Source organism: Dasypus novemcinctus, chromosome 6 (assembly GCF_030445035.2).
Source record: "Dasypus novemcinctus isolate mDasNov1 chromosome 6, mDasNov1.1.hap2, whole genome shotgun sequence".
Taxonomy (NCBI): domain Eukaryota; kingdom Metazoa; phylum Chordata; class Mammalia; order Cingulata; family Dasypodidae; genus Dasypus; species Dasypus novemcinctus.
The window spans coordinates 20,292,904-20,298,719 of NC_080678.1; the positions used below are offsets into that span (position 1 = coordinate 20,292,904).

A 5,816-nucleotide genomic window follows, 5' to 3' on the forward strand; every position below is an offset into this window, starting at 1 on the left:
AAAAGATGAATGTGGAGGTGGCTGAGGCAGGGGGGCCCTGCTAGCAGTTCCTGGACACTGAGTTTGTCACGGCCCCATTCCGAGTGCTTTACTGGAGCTCTTTAAATGCCCTTGGAGGAGGGGCTCCATTACTAGTCTCATTTACAGTGTGGATGAGAGATTAAATGGCCTGCTCAAAGTCTGCGGCACAGGCAGGATTCCATCTCTGGCACTCTGAGGCTCTCTGACTCCACCGCCTGCTGGAGCAGATGCCCTACCGAAGGCCAGAGCCAGAGGGCCCTTGGGGCCGGCAGGAAGGCTTTAGGATTTTAATCCAGGTACAGTGGGAAGGTGTCAGGTCACACTGGGAGCTAATCCAACCTCTGTGTGGCAGGTGCTAGTGCCCCGAACCAAAGCCCCTTCCTGCGCGCCAGGCCACCCCTCTCTGCCCCAGGCGACCTCCTCTTCCCTGGGGATCCCCCCTGCGCTTCCCTGGGGATCCGACCCGGCTCCGCGAGCTCCGCCCTGTGGGGCGAGAACTGGCGTTGGCCGCGAAGTGATTCGGGCCCCGCGAGCCCGGGACCCGCTGCCTAGCGCTGCGCCCCGAAGGGACTCCCCGAGGGAGCTCTCGGGGTGTCTCTGGCCGAGGCGGACGTGGAGAGGTTAAGCCTTTCATCCGAGCGCCCCGACCCGACCACCAGGCCGCCAGGGCAGACTTTCCGCCGTCCCGCGGCCGCGCGTTCCCGTGCCGTGCGCCCCGGGTGCCCACCGCGCCCCCGGTGCCCATGTGCGGGGCGCCCGGCCCGTAGCGCGCGATCGCCGATCTCTGCGGGCACCTCGGCTCCGGGTGAGTCCCGCGTCTGGTGACCCTGGCGCCAAAACACCCAGCGCCCCAGCCTTGAGCGCCCCGAGGAGGCCGAGCCTCGCAGTGGCGCGGCCTGATTGGCAGGTTCCCCTTGGCGGGGTGCGGGGCGGGGAGGACTGTTGTGCCCAATTGCTGTTTTCACTCCTGCCATCATTAATTCAACTCCTGGCTGAGAAGCGAGGGTGCGCCGCGGCTCTGTGTCACGTACTCACTGTAATTTACTTGAAAAGAATTAAATCACAATTACCTGCCATTTGTTTTGCATAAAACGAGCGGTGAGGAGTTTGTAAGCCCAGAGAGTGGCTGAAAGAACAACAGCCCCATTGTTGCCATATTAGACCAATATTTCTCCATTTGAAACTTAAAACATTCGAATTAGCAGCTTTGCTTGACTACCGTGGCCCGAGACGGACTCCAGACATTACGGTTAACTGGCATAATTTTCATTCATTTAAGTCTAGACTGATTTTTTGCAATCGTTACATTTATTGCACAAATGTCCTTCCCAAATGTTGGAAAGGAAAAATCAATCTTTTACCGGTTACCTAGTCCCTTTGATAAATTGTCTAAATGCTGTGAAAATTCCCCCTCCCAGAGTTAAAATCAGAGCAAATGTATTAACCCACTTAAGATTGTTTAAATGTCCAAAGAAATGACACTGCTTCTCAAAGTTACTTCTGTTCTCGTTTTTTCCACACTTTCAGATATGGTTATGTAAATATGACTGATTAGCTTTTAAAACGAATTTAGAATATTCAGTTCTGCAAGATTACAACACTGTTAACTGGTGTGCTCAGCAAATTTGGAGTTGGGCTGTTTTTTTGTGGGTTTTTGTTGTTGTTTTTAACAGCTTCCCTAAAAGTAAATTCATGCTTTGGTTGAGCTGTAGTTTCCATGAGCCTTAATAGACTATTCAGTAACAAAATGTAACTGTTCATCCAAGCTTGAGAGTTAAAAAGAACCCAGTTAGCAATTTTGAGAACCCTTCCACAATCAGGAAAAACAGCAAATGAAAAATATCTTTGGAAACAGTGGGTGAAGGCAACCTGTTATAGAACTTTCTGAATATGAAAATAAAGAGAAGTAGCTGGAAATAAGGGTGAAAATAGGAAAGATAAAAGAATTTAAAGGTAGAACTTTTAAAATCCACCCTGGTTAAAACCAAGCTGAAATGCTGATTCAGTGCAGGGAATAATTAAACTATGAATTAAGAAAACATGTATAACAAAAGGAGATCAGGAAAGGAGTAAAAATGATTTTCCTATGTTTAACTTTGGACTTTCCCAATTTTAAAAAGTGCAGTTTATGATCATTTTAAGATGTTTATCTTTTAAATAAAGAGTGAAGGCTGTTGGCTGATTCTTTTTTTTTTTTTTTTTTTAATGAATGCCCTTTTCCTTTAAGGAAAAAATATTTTGTTGTCTGCTCCCTTTTATTTTTTTAAAACACAAATGGAAATAAAATATTCAGTATTATTTTTAGTGACTTTTAAAGTTTTTTAAGTAATTTTACCTTGACTCATCTAGGACAGAATAAATGTTTGGTTTCAATAGAAACCAAATTATATGTGGAACAAACCAAGGAGTCAGCTCAATTTCTCATGATTGCATTTTTTTAACAATAATATGTGGGGGCTGGAGGGATGCAGGGGAGAAGATCCACCAGTCAAATGAAATAAAGTCCCTGATCTATATTTCTATTCCGATATCACCTCCTGGAATATCGGCAACATTTAAGTTGCAGCCTAAGCCATGAATTCCTTCAGAACAAATCAAATGTCTTTAAAGAATATTTCTGTTTGAAAAGGAATTAAGCTTTCCTGAAAGAATTTTAAAGGTTGTGATATTCACAGTCTGATAAAGCAGCACCTTTAATGAAATTCTAATTAGCAATTTCATGCACTTTGCTATTAGTCATATCAGATTAGTGCACATTTTCACAGCCTTCCTTTAATTAAGTGCACTTATTCCAAGTTTCAAACACTTTCCTTATAAGATGAAAACTGTGCTGAAATGTTATTTAGTAAACAGAGGAAGTGTGAAAGTGTAGGTGTGCGTGTGTACACGGGCGGACATTTTTAACTGCCTACAAATTTTTTACATTTAAAGTTGGTGGACTCAGGTTTTCACCCCTTCTTTCTTCTATTCCCAGCGTTTCCTTAGTATTTCTAAGGGACCTATTCAAGGCCTTATCCCAAGCACACATCATGTGTATTTTTGCTTAAAGCATCTTTTATACACACACACACATGCATAGCATGAGGGGTTTTTGCTTAAAACCCCTTTTCTGTACATATATATGTGTCTATGGAGGGGCGAGGAAGGGGAGGGAGGGTGGGGAGAGAATTATTTATATATAATAATTATTTTAAAAATCTATAAAAACCAAGAAAGAGGCTTTTACCCATTTAATACCCCGACCCTCGCCATACACAACTCCCTTCCCTTGAAAACAGAAATAAGATTGCATTCTGCCTTCTGATTTTTATTCAGAAGCCCCAGCAAGAAGCAGCCAGCTAGCTTCTCAGGCCAGGTCCCCCGGGCGCAGGGTGTCTTCCTTCACCGCAGACTCTCCTCCGTGCGGGGACCCCGCAGTCAAGCCAGTCATTCCCAGGGCAGGCAGGCCCAAACGGGCAGGGAGGTAGACCCTACAAACCCCGGAGGCCCCTGGAACCTGCTGGAGGGTTACTCCAACTCAGGGAGACTGTACTGTCTGGAAATAGACTGGATCTTCTCTGGAGCCTTTTGTCAGGAGGAAATTTTTGTTGCCTGTTTTGCTCAGAGGTTGAAACTTGTAATGCATTAACTAATTGCTTGCATCTCTAACACATGTTCTCTTGCTGGTGTCATTCATTTATACTGTAACATTTTTGACATTTTTAGATGGTCCCCTGGGACTCCTGGGCCTCTTAGCAGTTCCCTCTATGAAGAGTGTTTGCCTAATGATTACTGACTGACATCTCAGTAACGTGCAACGGAGTGGGGCGCATCCACTGAAGAGTCCCGGGGTGAGTGTGCGTGCACGTGTGTGTGTGCACGTGTGTGTGTGTCTTAATTCATGGTCCACTTTGTCAAGTCATGTGTGAGCCATAATTTAAGCTAATAATTACCAGACATGAATTCAATGAAACATTGGTGTCTACACTTAAAAAAAAAATAGTCCTGAATTTTAATGCATTCAGAAAACGTTTGCCTAGGGCCAGGCTGGGTCCAACATGCATATGGAAGCACTTTAAAAGTGATAAATGATTTGGAATCTACTCTGTCTACTGGTGTGCTTCTCAGGAAAGAAAATTAGAGCTAACAGGTGTTAGATAGGGAATGCTGGGCATTTTAATAGAATTGTCAAAATGTTGGTACCAGATGTTGACATTAATGCACACAACTCGGAACGTAATGCTGGGCCGCCATCTAAATGATTATTTGTTTAAATTTCAAGTCACCGGCAGGAAATCCTTACTTTGTTCAGCACCTTTCTCTACACACCATCCCCCTGCTCTTTCCCCTATGATTTGCATCAAAGTGTAGTGGCTGCCCAGCTCACATATGCACGCTTTAAATAATCCATGCCTGTCAAATTTCATTTTTTCTTTTCAGATCATACTCATCACATCACCATCCTCGCCAGCCTTGAAGTCTGCCTCAATGTATTCCTATACGAGAAAAAATGATTTAAATACTGCCAGTTACAGGATAATTAATCTTTGAACTGCTCGGTAACTTCAAATGTATATACCAAGTAATCTACATGAACTTGTAATTACTAAGTATTTATACGATATTTTCCATGTAATCACCAAGTAGTTACATGGTTATGTGAGCCTTGTAAATTATGGCGATAGTAGAAAACTAATCTCACCCATGCCACTGCAAAAAGCCCATCCGGGGCTGCTGGCATCCACCGCAGTCAATTCATCCAACGTTCCAGAAAGATGCTGCAACGTTGTCCTGCAATAGAGTCCCACCTTTCAAAAATATCAGGGGATGGAGAGACTGGAGAGGTGGGCAAAAAGGGGCCTTTCTCATTCAGCTTTCACACAACAACTGTGATTGATTTGTGGGCCATTTACTGCTGCTGGAGTTGAAAAGCAATGGGGAAAAAGACAATCTCTAGGCAAAATCCACCGTCCGTTCCACAAGCAACGTCCTGCCTTGACTTGGGGAAGGTCCTGAAATAAATCCCAAAGTGAGTTTCAAGTGCAAACCCTGAGGCTGATTTGGTTTGTCATTTTCTGAACCCAATTAAAGCAGAAGCAAAACCTCCATAGTCCTACCAACTCACCGAAAAATAGCCTGCTTCACAAACTGTGTGTGTGCACGCGTGCATGTGTGTGTGCACGCGTGCATGTGTGTGTGTGCATGGGCGTGTGCTGTCTTAATGTCCTCAAGAATCATGCTGGACCGCGTGGCCCCTTGTGTTCAGAAGCAGCTATCCAGATGGGAGAGGACTTCTCTCCTCCTTGGGAGGCCCCTTCCTTTTCCTGGGGACAGCTGAGCTCTGGGCTTCCTTGGAGCAAGAAGGATGAGTGTGCAGAGTGTGGACCTTCCTGGGAGCTACTGGGGCGGGGGGGTGGAGGGCGCGCTGAGCCCATCAAAGCAGGGCAAGCAGGGCAGAGAGGGCAAATCTATATTGGATTGGATTTCCTCCCATCACTCTTTCCTCCTTTCTCAGCTTTCTTTAGAAATAGGGAGGAAGAAACCAGGCCATGGCCCTTGGAGGCTCTACCAAGACCGGGCTGCTCAGCGAACCCACACCCTGCCCTCACCTGGCTCCCACTCAGCCTGGAACAACGTTCCGGAGGAAGTCAGGGCAATGGCCTGGTGATTCTGTGCCCCGGGGCCCCCTTCTCTTCATGTCTGAAACTGCACATGCAGTTATTTAAATAATTGACCAAAATTAAATATTCCTGGGTTGCACAAGCCACATTTCAAGGGCTCAGTAGCCACATGTGATTAGTGGCTGCCATGGAGGA

At 45.6% G+C, this 5,816-nt stretch overlaps 1 long non-coding RNA gene across 1 annotated transcript; it reads left to right on the forward strand.

Moving 5' to 3' along the window:
• The first annotated feature begins 219 nt into the window (after nt 1-219).
• On the forward strand, nt 220-5,113 carry LOC131278974 (uncharacterized). Its single transcript, XR_009186321.1, has 3 exons — nt 220-317; nt 3,727-3,851; nt 4,441-5,113. It is a non-coding gene; the product is annotated as an uncharacterized lncRNA (long non-coding RNA).
• The last annotated feature ends 703 nt before the right edge of the window (nt 5,114-5,816 follow it).